The sequence below is a fragment of the Hoplias malabaricus genome, chromosome Y, assembly GCF_029633855.1.
Source record: "Hoplias malabaricus isolate fHopMal1 chromosome Y, fHopMal1.hap1, whole genome shotgun sequence".
In the NCBI taxonomy this organism is placed as follows: Eukaryota; Metazoa; Chordata; class Actinopteri; order Characiformes; family Erythrinidae; genus Hoplias; species Hoplias malabaricus.
In genome coordinates, this window is record NC_089820.1 from 86487552 (window position 1) to 86507036 (window position 19485).

At 39.4% G+C, this 19485-nt stretch overlaps 1 protein-coding gene across 1 annotated transcript in view; it reads left to right on the plus strand.

Moving 5' to 3' along the window:
* Positions 1-19485, plus strand: part of LOC136678889 (succinate dehydrogenase cytochrome b560 subunit, mitochondrial-like) — a 390354-nt gene that overhangs the window by 206079 nt on the left and 164790 nt on the right. The gene's annotated exons all lie outside the window — the stretch shown is intronic.

The window sequence follows — 19485 nt, forward strand, 5'->3', positions numbered from 1 at the left end:
ACAAGGTGAAAAAAACAGTTCTCAGAAATTCACTCTAATCAAGATTTAAAGTAAATTATAAAAACATATTTACTCACAGAGCATCACTGAGAGTGAACTGAGCTCCATACTGTCCCAGTAATTACTGACTGTCTGAAGAACTAATGGTCTGAGTTCAGCACTCAGCACTTCCTCTGTTCTCTCTCACACGCACTCACACACACACACACAGCCACACGCACACACACACAGTGGATTTAAATATCATAAAGGACTTGTTGGTGTCACAACAGTAACAGAAGATTTAATCTGATCGTCCAAAATAAACAGAAAGTTACTCCTGCTTTAATGTATTTTTAAATAACTGTGTAATATTTCTCCTCAGATTAGATAATTCCTCCTGTTCGTTCAGATTTCCTCAGTCTCACACTGGCTCTAATCTGGGAGAAAGAGGAGCACAGCCTTCCTTTGAGACACTTAAGGACAACCACTGCTTCTTTTCAAACTGCTGCAAACACAGCTGAACTGAGCATGTCAACACACTTGGAGGAGAATGTCAAATATCCAGATCATTTATATCAGCTGTTTTGTCACCCACATTGATTAGCATTATGCTAGGAGCTGGGGGAAAATAAAGGGTCATCCTACCCACCCAGAGGCCAGTAGTGTTCTCTTGGACTCCCAGCCTCGGACATCTGAGGCATCACCGGACATCTCTCTGTTAAAGCCCCAACCCTCAGACCACTGCACTTTTATTTTCAAATAATATTGTTTATTATTTTATTAGCTGTTTTATTTTCAGGTTTATTTTCACCAAGTTATTGATACTTGTTTGTTTTATTTATTTATTTATTTATTTATTTATGTTTCTCATGTCCTTTCATCCACTGCAATGCTTCATTAAGATTATCAAAGCTACAATATTAATAAAGATCATTAAAATTATTTCTATAATGATATGTATCATTAGTACCTTCCTCATCTGGATTAAAAACATCACTCCAACTCACTCCCACATATATTACACTCCAGAGAACACTGTTCCACTGCTCCACAGCCCAGTGGTTGGAGGTTTATACCCATCTAACCCACATCTACTCCTACAGTGTGTGTGCTTTAAACATGTTCATTTAATTATTATAGAATGTGCGTACAAGCTTTTGGATTCATAGTGTACAGTTATTCTACAGGTTCATGCTCAGAACTGTGAGAGATAGGTGTGAACTGTGAGAGATAAGTGTGAAATGATGCTGTTTTGGGGATCGTTCCTCATTTCCGTTCCATTTTTGTCATTACCACAGTTTAAAACAGACACCAAAAGTCAGACCCCAGACATTAACATAACTCCTGTGTTCTCTGAGACAGACACATGTTTGATTTGTGATGTTCACTGAACTCTAACTTTAACATATTGTCGCGGTCAGAGCTTGTATCTCCTAAAATGGTTCTCAGACTGTGGAACACAGTGGTGATACGTGAAGCAGCAAGAGGAGGTACATCAGATGACCTCAAAAATACTAATTTATTAATAACTGGAGATCTAAAGATTGTGTGAATTACATAATGTTTCATAGTTTTCTTAATTAATGTTTAATGAAATTCATTTTTGTCAAAAAGAAAAAAATCAATGAAATAAAATGACAACATGGGCTTACACCATAGTTCAGTAGAGACAGGGTTTCTCTTCTCTTTTCCAGCGAGGGAATGTAATCCCCCAGTCATTTACAAAATCCATGTAAAGAAAGCCCAATTTCAGCTCCTTACTGGATGCAAGCAAAGGCTAGAGACAGACGTGAGCAATTTGGACTTCATTACAAAAAGGGCAAAGTGAAAACAAGAGAAAACTATGCACCGAGTGCTTGAACCCTAAAAAAAGGCTGAGAAACCAAACCTGTGTGTGTGTGCGCTTCTTCAGTTCAGTCTCAGTCTCTAGGTGTTCAGGAGTCTGATAGCATGTGGGAAGAAGCTCTTACGGAGTCTGGATGTGAGGGCTCGAATGCTTCGATACCTTTTTCCAGACGGCAGTAGGTTGAGGAGTGTGTGTGAAGGGTGTGTGTGATCTCCCACAATGCAGAGTGCTTTGCGGGTGCAGCGAGTGGTGTAGATGTCTGTGATGGAGGGAAGAGACGCACCGATAATCTTCTCAGCTGTCCTCACGATCCGCTGGAGGGACTTGCGATCTGCCACCGTGCAGTTTCCAAACCAGACAGTGATGCAGCTGGTCATGATGCTCTCAATGACTTCTCTGTAGAAAGTGGTAAGGATTGGAGGGGGGAGATGCGCCTTCCTCAGCCTACGCAGAAAGTAGAGGCTATGCTGGGCTTTCTTTCTGATGTTACTGGTGTTAGTGGACCAGGTGACATCATCCTCTAGGTGAACACCAAGGAATTTGGTATTCTTGACAATCTCCACAGCAGAGTTGTCGATGTTCAGCGGCGAGTGCTCACCCTTTGTTTTTCTGAAGTCTACAACCATCTCTTTGGTTTTGTCCATGTTCAGAGACAGGTTGTTGACTTCACACCAGTCAGCACCTCCTCTCTGTATGCTGACTCGTCGTTCTTACTGATGAGACCCACCACAGTCGTGTCATCAGTGAACTTGATGATATGATTTGAGCTGTGCATCGCTGCACAGTCATGGGTCAGCAGTGTGAACAGCAGTGGTCTGAGCACACAGCCCTGGGGGGCTCCAGTGTTCAGTGTGATGGTGCTGGAGGTGTTCCTACCGATCCGGACTGACTGAGGTCTCCCAGTCAGGAAGTCCAGGATCCAGTTGCAGAGAGAAGTGTTAAGGCCCAGTATATTCAGCTTCCCGATCAGGTGCTGAGGAATGATGGTGTTGAATGCTGAGCTGAAGTGTATGAACAGCATTCGGGCACATGTGTCTTTCTTGTCCAGGTGGGTGAGTGCCAGGTGGAGCGTGGTGGATATGGCATCATCCGTTGAACGGTTAGGACGATACACGAACTAGAGGGTCCAGTGTGGGGGGAAGTAGGGTTTTGATGTGCCTCATGACGAGCCTCTCGAAGCACTTTGTGATGACAGGTGTGAGTGCAATGGGATGACAGTCATTGAGGCAGGACACAGAAGAATTCTTAGGCACCAGGATGATGGTGGTGTTCTTGAAGCATGTTGGAACAACGGCGCTGCTAAGAGAGATGTTGAAGATATCAGTGAAGACATCAGCAAGCTGGTCTGCACATTCTCTGAGCACTCTGCCAGGAATGTTGTCTGGTCCAGCAGCTTTCCGCGGTTCAACTCTGCATAGAGTTGTCCTCACGTCGGCTGCAGTAAAAGACAGCACCTGGTTGCTGGGGCAAGGGGTTGACTTTCTCGCCGTTTCGTTGTTCTGTGCCTCAAACCGTGAGTAGAAATGGTTCAGCACGTCTGGTAGGGAAGCATCTCTGTCACAAGCAGGTAGTGTAGTCTTATAGCTGGTAATGCTCTGGATGCCCTGCCACATGCTACTCTCTACTGCTCTGGAAGTGGCTGTGAATGATCTGGCCGTGTGCACGCTTTGCCTCTCTGATAGCTCTGGAGAGTTTGGCCCTCGCTGTTCTCAGGGCCGCCTTATCGCCTGATTTGAAAGCGACATCTCTAGCCTTCAGCAACGCACGCACCTCTGCATTCAATTTAAGTGACCCTTGGTCGATAAAGTCTGAGAACCTCTGTCCTAAAGTCATTTTATAGCAGAAGAGAAAAATACATTTCATATTATTGTAAAAACATTTAATTCAAAATATTTTATACTGTTTCTACTGCTCAGTTCATAAAACTTCTAAACAATGCAAACACCAGCTGGTATTTTAATGAACAGCTTCCAAATCCAAACCCAGGTCTGTGTCCAGTACCCAACTGAGTGAGCTATCAGCTGTTATGAGATCAGACCCATACGCTAAGCAGTCAGACGTTCCTGTACCTGTTTAGAAGAAGCTGTTTTGCTTGCCCTGGTTTTCCTGTTACTTGTTTCTACTGTTATTTCTGTACTTATTTTTGTCTTTACCACTTACTAACCATCCATAGATCTATTTTATAGATTATCTCCACAGGATTATTTATTACAGAGGCACTAAATCTGCCACCTGCTCCTGCAGTAACGTTTCTTGTGTAAGTTCATACATCTACCAAAAGCAGTAAGTACCTGAAATGCCATGGTTACTGCTGGCTGTTTTGGGTGAATGGGTGATGTCTTGGCATCATAGTCGGAGAGCTAAGGATGATGCTATCGCTGAGGCCAAAGCTAGCACTGGGATACCATGTTCCTCTGATTCGCATGTCAAACAGGCAGCACTCAGCGAAGCAACTGCTGAGGAGTAGCTAATTTCGACTCCGTTAGGGGCACCAGCAGTAACAGTTAGCTGTTTACAGGGAGCCAGAGCACCGGACATTAGTGGCAACCTTAGACTATTAGCTAATAGGAGATATTCGAGGATAGTCATTTATGTAGGAGCCAATGATATTCGTCTGCGGCAGTCTGAGGTAAGTAAGGGTAATATTAGAGAGGTGATTAAACTGGCCCAGACAACGTTTGATGCCATAATCTGCTCTGGTCCCATCCCAATGGGGCGCGGCACTGAAGCTTACAGCAGACTAAGGCATTAAACTGCTGGATGTCCAAGTGGTGTTCTGAAAATCAAGTGGGTTTTATAAACAATTGGTTACATTTTGAGGGCAAGCCTGGTCTTATAGATAGGGATGTTATCCATCCCACGTGGGAGGGTGCTGCCTTACTTTCTTGCAGCATAACACATAATTTTGTAGTTAGTCAGCAGAGTACTGTAAACAGCTGCAGACAATCCAGAGCCAGGTCCAGGCAACTGTGAACAGAAATCACGCAATTGTATATTTCAGCCAAGCCCACTGAGAAACACAGATTAAAGAAAATAGAGGACTGTGTAAAAGACGTGAAAGGCTAGATGTTGCAGAACTTCCTCCTTCTAAACAGCAACAAAACAGAGGTCCTGCTTTTGGGTCAAAAAGTGGCAAGAAATAAATGATCAGATTTAATTTTTAATCTTGCTGACTTTCCAGTTAAACCTGGGTCAGCAGCAAAAAATATTGAAAAATCTCTTGCAACTTAAAAATAATCTCATAAACGTAATGAATGATCAGAATAGAATAATAGTAATGTACAAGAAGATTAGGACTGACCCCTGGAACCCTCCTGTAGGAACATGGACCAAAAAAATCCAGTACAGAGCTACATACTCTCCAACCACTGTTGTTTCCATAAAATAAAACTTTTTTGCTAATAACTTTACATGGGTAAAGAAATTTAAGATCGAATGATGGATTTTTTTAATCTTTAAAAGGTTCTTCACACTCCCACATCTCTTAAACAAACATGGTTCTTTGTGGAACCCAAAGTGCTTCTCCTATGACGTCACTCAAAGAACCATTTGTAGCACCATTTTTGTTAAGAGAGTCAGAGACAGTAGATCATCATGCTCCAAGATGTGTTCCGATGACTGAGTGACTCATGTAGACTAGAGATTTCTATCAGATTAACAAAGTTGTTAAATAGACTATTTTTTAAAAACTACAGTGTGTAAGTAATTGCTGTCAGTTTGCCTTGATCTCATGAACAAGAGTGAGACTGTAACGTCTGATGCTGAAAAGCTGCTACATTTATTCAGTTTAGACACAGTAAACAGTCTTTACACTTATTAATACAGTTCAGCATTTTTTTATAAAATTAAAAACTAACCCTGAGTAGAACAGGAAACACCATATGAAAAACACTATTAACAACAATAACGGTGAATAAATGATTAATCACACTAATTAACAATGATCAGTTTTAGCTTCTCAAATGTAAATTGATCCATTTACAAATACATTAATACATTTGTGAAAACTCTTGTTTAACACTGCCACTGCCTTAGCTTTTTACAAATAGAATAGAGCATTGTTTGTTACATTATGCTATGAATATAATAATATAAGCAAGGCACACGGTTATTAAAATAGGAAAATAATTTTATACGTTATTAATGAAAGTGAGAAAAGGCCTATGATGTGTATAACTTTCAGTGGAAGGAGCTTTTCGCACAGAGGAGTGGATATAATATAAATGTGGTTGTCAGTAGTGGTAAGATGCTCCAGCATCTGTCAGGCCTCATGTAATGATCTCATCTGGTTTAGCTGTGAAATACACAATGATGAACATAACGTCAGGATTCAGTGTAGGTTTAATGAAGCAATGTCTGAAAGCTGATGGTGTGTAACACACCTACTCAGTTCCCTTTAGTGATCCACTACTGGAGCTTTACAGAAACACATGGAGAGTGTGAGCTCTTACCTCAAGCTCTGTAGCATTTCATTCCCAGTATGATGGACACCCGCAGATATGGACACACTGCCATTAGACTACTGAGCAAACTGAGGACTGAGAATAAAGCTCCTGAATCAGACAGGTGTAAGAAACACACAAACAAATTATTTGTATTATATGTACAATCTTGCATTTTTCAGATGTTTCACCTCACTGTCAAAAATACAGCTCTATTCACTAACGCACTGACCATTCACTGACCCATTCCCATTAGACTCTCCACAGAACCAGTTCATCCAACTGTAGATACAGACCTACAGCAGCTGAAACGGTCATTTGACCTGTCAGTGTGTATACATTTTTAAATAATGTAATGTCAGATAAGTGTATAAACTGTCAACGAGTTGAACATAGTCACAGACACCTCACAGTCGTAGCATCTTCCCGGTATGATTTTGCTTGCAGCTTTCTTTTGTTTACAAAACAGAAAGTATATAATGTAATCACTAAGCCATAACTCTTTAGTCTGTTCAAAATAAAATCCGCAAATTAAAAAATGAATCTGTTCCTCATTGGTTGAAAAAGTCTAGACACACCACCTCTGTCTTGTAAGTGCAGTGCTTGGTTACTTGTAATTTGTGGAGTAATAACAGATGATCTTCAGTCACAGGGCGTTTATCATGCAATATTGAAACTCCTGGAACATCACTCAGTATTACCTTACCTAATGATCATTCCAAATTGTCAGAGGTAAATTTTGGGGCCTCTTACTGCAAATATTAAAACAGATATTCAAAGATGGGGCTTGACTTCATTTCTTGGTATTAAGGACCAGGTTGAAGTCATAAAGATGAACATACATCCATGTTTTCTCTGTGGCACGCTCTCCCTTTTAAAATTCCTCCTAATGCTGTTTCTGAATGGGATAAGATCATTTCCAGGTTTATGAGGCAGAGAAGAAAACTAAGAATACAATTTCAGACTTTACAGCTCCCAAAAGTCTAAAGAGATATGGCTCGACCAAATCTGGATAAATACTACATTTCAGCCCAAATAAGACTCTAATTCTCTCCAATCCTGCAATCATGATTATCTAGCAAGATGGATGAATCATTATTGATAAAAGATCCTCCTACACAGGCGCTAATAGGAAACACTGAATTAGTTCAAAATGTTGACATTGTAGAGAATCCTCTGATAGAAACACAACTAAAATGTTGGATTAAAATAATAAGGCAATATAATTTGAGAAAAACTATTAAATTAGCTGGTGCGTCTATGACACTTAGTTCACACCCAATATCTAGGTAATAGAGTGTCACAAGGAACGAGGAAATGGAGGTAAACACACAGACATTTATTAACAGAGAACGTACAATGTCACAAAGGAAATCACAAAAAACTCCAAAAACACATGGAAGACAAGCACATGTAGAATGTAAACAAAACACAGAACAGAGAAAGAGAATGAGAATCAAATGAAATCAAAAGGGGAACAGAAAAGAAAGGAGGGAAACACCAAATCTGACACATGTTTAAATTTGCGATTGACCAAAGGTATAACAGCATATTGCAGTATTGTGGAAAAAGACAAGTTGAGATATATTCAGTTTGTTAAAAAAATTTACAACCTTGAAAATCAAGACTTTTATCATTACCTTCAGCTGTGACTTTACTTTGAGAAAACAATGAAGGATATGGCTTAGGATATGTGAGCTTCAATGAAAATGTATCACTTCATATATAACTCAAGGGAATTTAAGTGGAAGTGTGTAATTAGTTTTTGTATTAAACCAAAGCAAAAACCTGGAGAAAGCCAAATATGTCAGAGACTATGTGGGGTTCAGGAGGCTGGCCATTGGCTTATATTTTGGGAGTGCATGAAACTGAAACATCTTTTGTACAGAATTGCATTAAAAACTGGAAAACATTTAATTTAGGATTACCTTTGGGTTTTGATACACTGTTCTTGGAACCCTAACATTATGGGTTAGTTGAAATATTTGTGGGGCATTTTATTAATCTGAATGTCATAAAAAATGTCATAACCAGGAAGTGGCTGACTCCTGATCCTCCTGTAATGGATGACTGGGAAAACCTCGTAAATGAAGTATATGTGATAGAAAAAATACTTTCTCTGTCAGACTGAAAATGACTACATTTTTGAAATTGTGGTCACAATGAGTTAACTATTCTAAGACTTTAAGACCAGATTTCATTGAAATGAGAATGAAACAAAGGCATTCTTCTTTATCTGAATGTAAATAGTTACTTGTTAAAGAAGGGAAGAGGTGCAAGAAATAAAATATATGTACAGATATATAATTGAAATTAACATATGAACTTGTGTCAGTCAGTATACACCTCTGAATGTCTTCAGAGGAAATGCAATCCAAAAAACATACCTGTGAAAAGTACAGAAAGAACAGTATGTACTCTGCCCAGGAGAGGGTGAATGGGACCTCCCCTGGAGCCAGACCTGAGGTTGTCTCTAACGGTGAACACCTGATTGTTGGACAGACCACAGAAACTGGCTGGTCTCAGCCCAAAAGAGCAGTTTGTGAGATTGTGTGAGCTCACCACCCACAAGATCCACATTAAGGGTGTGGTGTGATGTCACCAGACACAGGGTAGAGGTGAAGTGGACCCTGCTGACATGGACCTTGGTGACTATTGCAGAAACACAGTTCCTAAGTTCATAATCTTACCTTAAATCCAGAAAATATAAGAGTATGACAGAAGAATCTCAATTTGACAAAATGTCCTACATCCTCTCTCACACTTTGAGTTTATTGACAGAAATAGAATGAGAAACACGAGACACTCACCTACAGTCAATGTAGCAGCATCACTGGTCTCTGAGTAGCGTGGCTGTGTTGACTGTGTTCCCCTACAGCTATAATCACCTGTATGAGACTCATCAACAACAGAGATTTCATATTCCTTCTTCCTCTGAGCATCATTGAGAGATTTATTATCTTTAAACCACTCATAATTCCACACATCTCCACTCTCTACATCACACGTGAAAGTGACTCTGTCTCTGATGGAAACATGCTCAGCCGGCTGCACCCTTATTTTAGCTTTTGGTCTCACTTTTAAAAGATCACACAAACAAGAGACATGATGATACTTAAACATCGTAAACCATTTTAGTATACTTTCAGTCAACCGTTTGTGAAGAAACTGAATCTGTAACACACCTCTCACTGAAATCTTGACTGTATCACTGTACACTGATTGATAGAACTGTCCTATGAGTGCTACACATTGATACTCTTGTGTTCCTGTGTTGGACACTGTTACACTGACTCTGTCTCCATCTGCATCTTTCAGTTTTACTAATGGAGTGCCTTTGAACCAGACAAACCTCTATCCAGTGTGTGCTGTCTGCAGTTCACAGATCAGAGTAACTGTGTCTCCAGTGTAGACAGTGCTCTGAGGCTCCACTCTTAATGTTGGCTTAGGTTTCACTGTTGATATGAAATGATGTAGAGATCAGAGCTGATTTCCCTTTACAATGTGAGTGGAATTATGACCAGATCCCAGAATTCAACTGGTTTTTAAACCCTTTACAGATTTTTAGATTTAGATTTAAATCTGGAGGTAGGGTAATATAATTTTAGCTCAGGATCTCTCTAATATTTATGGCTGATTCTCATGAAATAACTGACCTTTCTGTGAAGGACAGAGGTGGGAGGGGCTACATAGTTTACACACTGCCTTCCCACCACAGAAATACAGAGTCATTCACTTAGAGACTTTGCTAGGATTTTTAGAAACTCTGATAATAATAACATTATCACACCTCCTCATGTAAAACTAATCACACAAGAATAGGGCTTTAGACACTGTGTTTAAAAGAGAAATCATAGGATTATATATGAGACACTCACCTACAGTCAGTGTAACAGCATCACTGGTCTCTGAGTAGAGTGGCTGTGTTGACTGTGTTCCCCTACAGCTACACAGCAAATTCACAAGTCTTAAATAAACACTGTTAGTGTTAAATCAACACTGTTAGTGTTAACTTAACACCGAGAGTGTTACATTATTACACCAACAGTGTTGATTTAACACTAACAGTGTTTATTTTAGACCGGTGAATTTGCTGTGTATAAACACTTGTATGATTTCTTCCTGTATAACACTTCTTCCTCTGAGCATCACTGAGAGGTTTATTATCCTTAAATCACTCGTAATTCCACACATCTCCACTTTCAACATCACACGTGAGAGTGACCCTGTCTCCGATGGAAGCACACTCAGCCGGCTGCACCCTCACTTTAGCCTTTGGTCTCACTGCATCTTAAAATGAAGGAGAAATGCATATAAAATGAGAATAGTTTGGCAGATGGTGATCCATTTTCAGGAGAAAGCTGTAAAACCTGTTAAAGCATGTCACTAATGCGGCGGACATCTTAAATGCTGCTGTCCTGGATTTACCTTCAGTTTTTCAAATAGGAGGTAGGTGTGTGACACATCAAACTGGTGGAGGATTTCATCACAGAACAGTGCTGTGCTTCATGTGGTCATCACTTTATTCATACTCATGTTCAAACTGTTACCAATTCAAGTGTTTCTTACTGTCATTTAAACCATTTACAGTGTGTACAATGCACAGAGAAATGAAACATTGTTCCTCCAGCACCAAACCATTCACTCACACAGCACTACTTAAGGTGCAGGGTTCAAATGTGTAACAATGAGAGACAAGTGCAATAAAAAAATAACTTTAAATACAGGGGAGGGGAGACAGTGCAGTGATTTGTATGTGAAACCAGAACATTGGCAATAAAGACTACAGAATGTGTACGATATGGCCTTCACTGTGTTCAAGTGTTACGTCTGTGATTTTTTAGGTTGTTTCTTTATGTTTGAAACAACCTGTACAATAAAAATGATATTCTCACAGATCTGCCTTGAAAAGCATGGAATAGTGTAGAAAATAACTGCCCTCAAATCAAGTCATTTGGATGAACCCACCTCTCATTATAATCTTGACTGAATCACCGTAATCTGAGATGTAGTCTTCTTCATCTTTGGCTATACATTGATATTCTTCAGTTCCTGTGTTGAACACGGTTACATTGACTCTGTCTCCAACTGCATCTTTCACTGTTACTAATGGAGGATATTTTATCCAGTGAAACTTCTGGGATCCAGTGACTGTTTTCTGCAGTTTACAGATCAGAGTAAGTGTCTCCAGTGTAGACAGTGCTCTGAGGCTCCACTCTAAATGTTGGTTTAGGTCTCGCTGCTGAAAAGAAACAATGAACAGATCAGAGCTGTTTTTACTTTACAGTGGAAGTGTCACCATGATAAACACTCAGTGATAAGGCTTTGTTGATTAAAGGAGTTTGTAGTTGTAGGATCTAAATTTATTCTCTGAAAACAGGAAGAACCTTTTACTACCAATAAATCGACCAAAAGTACACACAACCCCACTAAATCAAACATTCAGACATCCCCTGCTCACGGGAAATGTTGGTAAGAGCATTTAACCCACCCAACATAAGAGATCCACAGCACAGACAGATCCTGACTATATACAGGCTCAGTGACCACAGTTTCACTGTAGAGACGGACAGATATAAGAAGTCCAGGCAGTCCAGAGACATAAGACTGTGGTCAGTGTGAGAGCAGTGAGGTAGAGGCAGAGCTAAATGTCCTCCTCCACTGTGAAAAATTTCACATGATTATTTTCCAAAGCAAAAAAAAAAACATTTCCTTCATTTTTATTTTGACAGAAAGTGAAAAAGTTCTACTCAGTGAAAGGAACAGAGCATCCCTCACTGCAACATATGTAGTAACCTGAAGGACAAGTATTTCTCACAGCGAATTAATGCAATTACATATTGTCATACATGTGTTTATTTCCTTTGTTTTAATGTGGAAAAAAAGCCAAAATGGACATAATTTCATGTAAAACTCAATATATATATATATATATAACAATCACACCTGAATCCAGATAAAAAGGAGAGAGGTTGACTCAGTATTTGCTCTTTCTGTGAGCACGTTGAACAGAAAGAGTATGCATGTTTAAATAACAATTAAAATAAAACTGAATCTGAAATTTAAAGAAATAATTCCAATTTTAATAATTTATTTTTACATTTTTTTAGAGACACAACCCTGAATTTAATCCATAAGGGAGCATTAAACACCTGGAGTAATAAAACCATGGGGCTGTGGCTAACATCACCAGGATGAGACAAACACTTGAGAACTGTAAAGAAACAAAGAAGCACATGGAAACAGAACTGAACAGTGAAAGAATACAAAAAAACACAGATGGAGACAGAACTGGACAAAGAAAGAAAACTAAAAGATGGTTGCTATGGCAGACACCTGACAAAAAGACATGAATTCATTCATTCATTCATTCATTCATTCATTCTCAGTAACTGCTTCAAGTTTTTCAGCGTCATGGCGGATCCAGATCCGACCCTCATCTGTGAACACCCTCGCTCTCACAACTATGGACAATAGTAAATTGAACAGCCAATCCACCTATAAACATGTGGTCTTGGACAGGGAGAGGACACCAGAGCTCCAGGAGAATACCTATTCAGACACTACAATTACTGCTTCTGTGATTAAAGCAAGAGTTTTGATCTTTCTTTAAATCCTCAGAGTTGTATGTTCTCTAGTTTATGCCACTCTCCTGCTGCAGATTCTTCCTGAACTGTCTAATGTTCACTAAAATGAGAGAGCACTCGTAGAATCAAAATACTGACAACAGATGATATAAACTCTATCCAGGACTGAAACCCTCTTAACTGATAAAATACTAGTTCAAAGAAAAACAGCTTTGATCCAATCAAATATCTGTTCCATCCCAAAATACCCCACTGACCGTGTGTGGCCCCTTACGACCCAACCTTCAGCTTGTTCAATGTGAGGTCTATGTCACAGTGTTGATTGTGTTCCCCTACACCTATAAACACCTGTATGAGACTCATCAACAGCAGAGATTTCATATTCCTTCTTCCTCTGAGCATCACTGAGAGGTTTATTATCCTTAAACCACTCGTAATTCCACAAATCTCCACTTGTGAGAGTGACTCTGTCTCCAATGGAAACACGCTCAGCCGGCTGCACCCTCACTTTAGCCTTTGGTCTCACTATGAAAGGATGAAAAATTTCATAGAAATCTATGAATAAGTTTGGACATTCCTGGATTAAATACTTGCACCTGTATACAAATAAACAAAGTGACAGAGGAGAATAAGGTTTATGAGAGAGTGAGTCAAGAGCCAATGGAGCAGGAGAGACCCAGATCCTGTGATGAAGAATCTCATTCTATTACTACATCACCTTCAACTTTTGTACCTTCTTTGAAAATTGCAAGAACATATTCAACAACATTCAAACATGCCACACTTTCAGACTATGAATAAATCATTCATTCATATGTTACGGTTCAAATATGGAATAAAATGAGTAATACATATTTGACTAAAATTTCTAACTGATCACTATTACTTCAAACACAGGACTTCCTCACATTCACATTCTGTCTGTGAACAGAGATACGTTACTAGGCTCCACACTTAAAAATAATGCAATATAAGAATTTTTTTTTTTTTGTCTTCTGAACACCCCCTACCTGGCTGCTGAGTGTAATTCCGTTGTGAATTCAAGTCTCGCACACATTATTCTCCCTTGCTTGCTCGCTCACTTAAACATGACTAGCTCTCACACACACTCTTCCTGTCTCTCGCTCACAAACAGACACACATCTGTCTCACTCTGTCTCTTTCACTCACTCATCAAGTGATGTTTACAGGAGTAGCAAACAACTCTGGGGCTCGGCCTCGTTCATCAGCAACTTTCAAAACCGGATTTTAACACTGTGCTCAACAAAGCTTGGGTTCCACAGACACAAAGTGTAACTTCAGTCATTTAATTTACATAGCAACCAACCAATGTCTAACGCAAAAAAGTGAGATAAACCTGCTAAAGTTAGCAGCAGCAAACCCTGGCTCAATGCTCATTAACTCTCAAAAACTGATTATAACCATTTAGTCAACAAAACTATCACTAACTATTACCGCAACAAATGAAAACACTTTCTCGCGGGAGTCCTCCACCCTATGATTCAGAAGTTGCTTAGTGTAGTAAATCAGTATAGGACCTGGAGTAGCTGCAACAGAGGCTCTATTCTCTCTATTACAGCTCCGTGGAGCATTACAATAATTTAGAAGCTGTAATTTTAAGGCCATCAGCATATCTAGAATTTTTCACATCAATTTTCAAAACAATACAAGCAAATAACTTTCATCATCGCTGTACAAGAAAATACAACAAAGTGTATTTTTAAACACACTTCTGAGAATTTTGGAGTCAGTTTACAAAGGTCTTTAATGCTTCATTATTCCTCAAAACCGGAAATTGTATTTCTGTATTTTTCATCAAAACAGACCAAAGCTAAAACACAATGACTTTCTAAAACTTCTGAAGATCATCTTATGTCTGTTTAATGTCTGTTTTCATCTTTGATCTTGTAAATATAATAGTTTGTTCCTTGTTCAATTTATACATAATTTTTATACAAAAATTGCCCTGTAGCCATCTTTTCTTTAATCATACTCAGGCATCTGTTGCCACTCATCCACAGGTTTCAACCAGTTGCCATATTACAGAAATACCACAACTCTGCAATTAATATAAATCAGTTAGGTGTGAATATCTATTACAGCTCCTACGTTGATAATATTACCTTAAGTTCAAAAAATTTTCAATTTTTATTTGTAGAAATAAAATGAGACACTCACCTACTACAGTCAGTGTAAAAGCATCAGTGGTCTCTGAGTAGAGTGGCTGTGTTGACTGTGTTCCCCTACAGCTATAAACACCTGTATGAGACTCATTAATAGCAGAGATTTCATATTCCTTCTTCCTCTGAGCATCATTGAGAGATTTATTTTCCTTAAACCACTCGTAATTCCACACATCTCCACTTTCTACATCACATGTGAGAGTGACTCTGTCTCCAATGGAAACCCGCTCAGCCGGCTGCACCCTCACCTTAGCCTTTGGTCTCATTTTTTCCAAAATCACACAAACAAGAGACATAATATTCATACATGAGGTGCTTGGAATTTATTTCAGTTTATTTTTAATCATTGTTGTATTAACTATTTATAAAAAAGAAAAAGAACCTCTAACACACCTCTCGCTGTAATCCTGACTGGATCACTGTACCGTGAGTAGTGTTTTTGTCCCATGTATGCTATACATATGTATTCTTCTGTTCCTGGGATGGACATTGTTAAATGGACTCTGTTGCTTTTTCCATATAGAGCAGTCTGATGTTCTGAGGAAACGCCTTTGTACCAGAGAAAGTTCCACCCAATGGATGTTGTCTGCAGTTCACAGATCAGAGTAACAGTGTCTCCAGTGTAGACAGTGCTCTGAGGCTCCACTCTCAATGTTGGTTTAGGTTTATCTGAAAGGATGAAAACAGCAGTTTATCTTTAAAAAATTCAGTTGGGTTTTTGTAACCCTATCTGCTTGTGATACATTAAACATGTCCTTTGATAGGGACTCCATACCTCAGACATATAAGTAGGACTGAGTCATTAGTAACCATGCACAATTACGAGCTGATCAATCTTCACAAGGGAAATGACCAAAGAAACCTAAAGTTTTTTTCAAACTTTAATGAATTTGCCAAATATGGGGGTGTCAGGGTGGGGGTGGGTCTGAAGCCTACCCAGAATCACTGGACACAATGCAGGAACACACCCTGGAGGGGGCACCAGTCTTTCACAGGGCAACACACATTCACACCTATGGACACTTTTGAGTTACCAATACACCTACAAACGTGAGCTTTTGGACAATAGGAGGAAACCAGAGCACCCAGGTGACTGCTAAACTAGTCAAGTTAGGTTCAAATGTAATTAATTTCAGAACAACTGTGTCCTGAACAGGGTGGAATGGTCAGGCAGTAGGTAGTGTTCCCGCTCTGGGTCATTGTCTGTGAGGAGCTCTCCCCATGGATTTCCTCTGAGTGCTCTGTTTTCCTCCCATAGCCCAAAACACACACTGGTTGGTAGGTGAACAAAAATTCCTTTGAGATTGAGTAATTCAGAAAATATAATTAATGATGTTTACAGTCATGTGAAAAAGTATTTGCCCCTTCATGATTTCTTATCTTTTTTATGTTTGTCACTCTTAAATGTTTCAGATCATCAAACAAATTTAGATATTAGTCAAAGACCACGCAAGTAAACACAAAATGCAGTTATAAAATGAAGGTTTTTATTATTAAGGAAGAAAAAAAATCAGAACCTTCATGGCCCTGTGTCAAAGTGTTTGACCCCTAAAGCTAATAACTGGTTGGGTCACACTTAGCTGCAACAACTGCAATCAAGCATTTACGATAACTTGTGTAGTGCAGTATGATGAATGTGCATTAATTTCTATAAAAAGAAATTTGACTTCTTGGAACTTAATATGCCGGAAGTTATCTTAATATGCCGAAAGACCTCTCTTCACTCTCAGTCACTCTTCTCATCACACCAGCCCAGAGGTGAATTTGAGATAACACCCAGAGAAGAGTCATAAGCCACACTTCAGGGACTCCAGTGTCACCTAATAGTCCACTTGGAGTAAATGTCCTCTCACAAATCTGTTAAAACTAAAAGAATCGCACATTCCTTAATTCCCCAATTTAACACAGTGTGAAATGAATTCCATTTAGACAATGTGGAATGAATTCACATGTGTTTAAAATCACCTTTTTATATGAACTTATGTAGGAACCAAAGTAGCCACATACTCTGTGTGTTATTTGGTTAAGAATTATGTAAAACATAGTTTTGTCTGAATTATATAACTTTGTGTTAACATATAATCTTTTATTTTGCAAAAGTATGATTCAGAATTCTTGGATTTTCATTCAACAGGAATCTTCCTCAAGTCTTTGTCTTGTCAAGTGTCATAAATTGGGTACAGGAAACATCCACTCAGGAGCAAGAGATGCTTCAATCCTCAATCCCTGAGGTCCAATAAGGCATTCAAGGTGGGTTTCCTAAAATCTGGTTAAAACCCAGATGAGACTCAGATGAGATGACTAGTCCAGTTTTAGTCAGTTCAGTCAGTTATACTCAGTTAGAGTTCAAAGAAAATTCCCAGTTAACCCGATGGACCCTATTTATATAGCTATTTAGCTATTCTGTTTGTTTGTCAGTGCCTCTTTCAGTTGCATTTAAACAGTAATTATGTGACATAGCCATATTCAATATGTTGTTTTATTTTCTAAAGAACCTTTGCTACTCAAATATGTAATCACTTGAAGTTTTCATGCTGACCGATAAATCAATTTTTCTATAAATTTGTCATGTTTTGACCAAAAATTTACCTAGCGCCTGCTTTTTTTTTTCATATTTCTCAATGTATAGCCTTGAAATCATATTCACACATCGGATATCTTGACACAGATTGTTAGTGCGCGGTGTCTGTTAGTTGAAAACAAGCATTTTTGATGCTAATTTATTACATGTCATATTACTGTGACAAAATAAATTTGTAGCATCAGACGGACATATTTTTCTTGATATTCTAAGCTCTGGGATGTATGACTGATAAAGTTCTGACAGTCACAGCAGGCCCAGACTTTCAGGAATTTAGTTCAGGGCAAATATGGAAAATCTCCCAACAAATAAAAAACATTTTGGTACTTTGGCAGTTTTCTCAGATGCTGATAATATTTACAATTATTATTATTATTACAATCTTTTTAAAAAATGATGAAATAATACTTGTTTATTTAGAATACACACAATAAAGAATTATTTAAGCTTTTTAGTTTATATTTGTTGATCTAATGCAGTATTATTTGATGTGAAACCTACAAAAACCTTGAAAATCAGAATCAGAATCAGAATCAGAAATACTTTATTGATCCCAGGGGGAAATTGCAATTATTACAGTAGCAGCCAGTTGTAAAAGAATAAACACTCTAATAAAAATTTAACACAAAAGGAATTTTTTACAATATGTACACATCTATAATAATAAATACGGATATACTGTATACAGCAGTATGAGTATTGCACATTTGAGTTGTTACACTCATAATTAAAAAATTGTTCTATTGTTGTTACTGTACATGTGAAAGGTGTCGTGCTTTAAGTGTGGAGTTATAAAGTCTGGTAGCCACTGGTAGGAATGACCTCCTGTGGCGCTCTGTAGTGCATTTTGTCTGAATGAGTCTTTCACTGAACGTGCTCCTGTGTCTCATTACCATGTGATAAAGAGGGTGGGAGCCATTATCCATGATAGCCTGCAGTTTAGACAGCACCCTCCTCTCAGACACTGCCGTCAGCGAGTCCAGCTCTACACCCACAACCTCACTGGCTCTACAGATCAATTTATTAAGTCTGTTGGCATCTGCCTCCCTCAACCCGCTGCCCCAACATGCAACAGCATAAAGGATGGCACTGGCCACAACTGACTCATAAAAAATCCTCAGCATAGTTCTGCAGATGTTGAAGGACCTCAGACGCCTCAGAAAATAGAGACGACTTTGGCCCTTCTTGTAAAGGGCGTCAGTGTTCTTAGCCCAGTCCAGTTTATTGTCAATGTGTACGCCCAGATATTTATAGCCCTCCACAATGTCCACATTGACCCCCCTGATGGACACAGGGGTCACCGGCGTTTTGTCCCTCCTCAGGTCCACCACCAGCTCCTTTGTCTTTGTCACGTTGAGCTGCAGATGGTTCAGCTCACACCACGCAACAAAGTCGTTCACCGTCTCCCTGTACTCATCCTCATCACCCCTGCTGATACATCCAACAAGTGCAGAGTCATCAGAAAACTTCTGGAGGTGGCAAGTCTCTGTGCAGTAGTTGAAATCAGTAGTGTAGAGGGTGAAGAGGAAGGGAGAGAGGACAGTTCCCTGCGGGGCTCCAGTATTGCTGACCACTCTGTCTGACACACAGTGCTGCAGACGTACATACTGTGGTCTACCAGTCAGGTAGTCAACAATCCAGGACACGAGGGGGGCGTCTACCTGCATCGCGTTCATCTTGTCACCCAGAAGAGCAGGCTGAATGGTGTTAAACGCACTGGAGAAGTCAAAAAACATGACCCTCACAGTGCCACCTGGCTTATCCAGGTGAGCATACGCTCGGTTCAGCAGGTAGATGATGGCATCCTCAACCCCCAGACGAGGCTGGTAGGCGAACTGGAGGGGGTCTAGAAGTGGCTGGACCA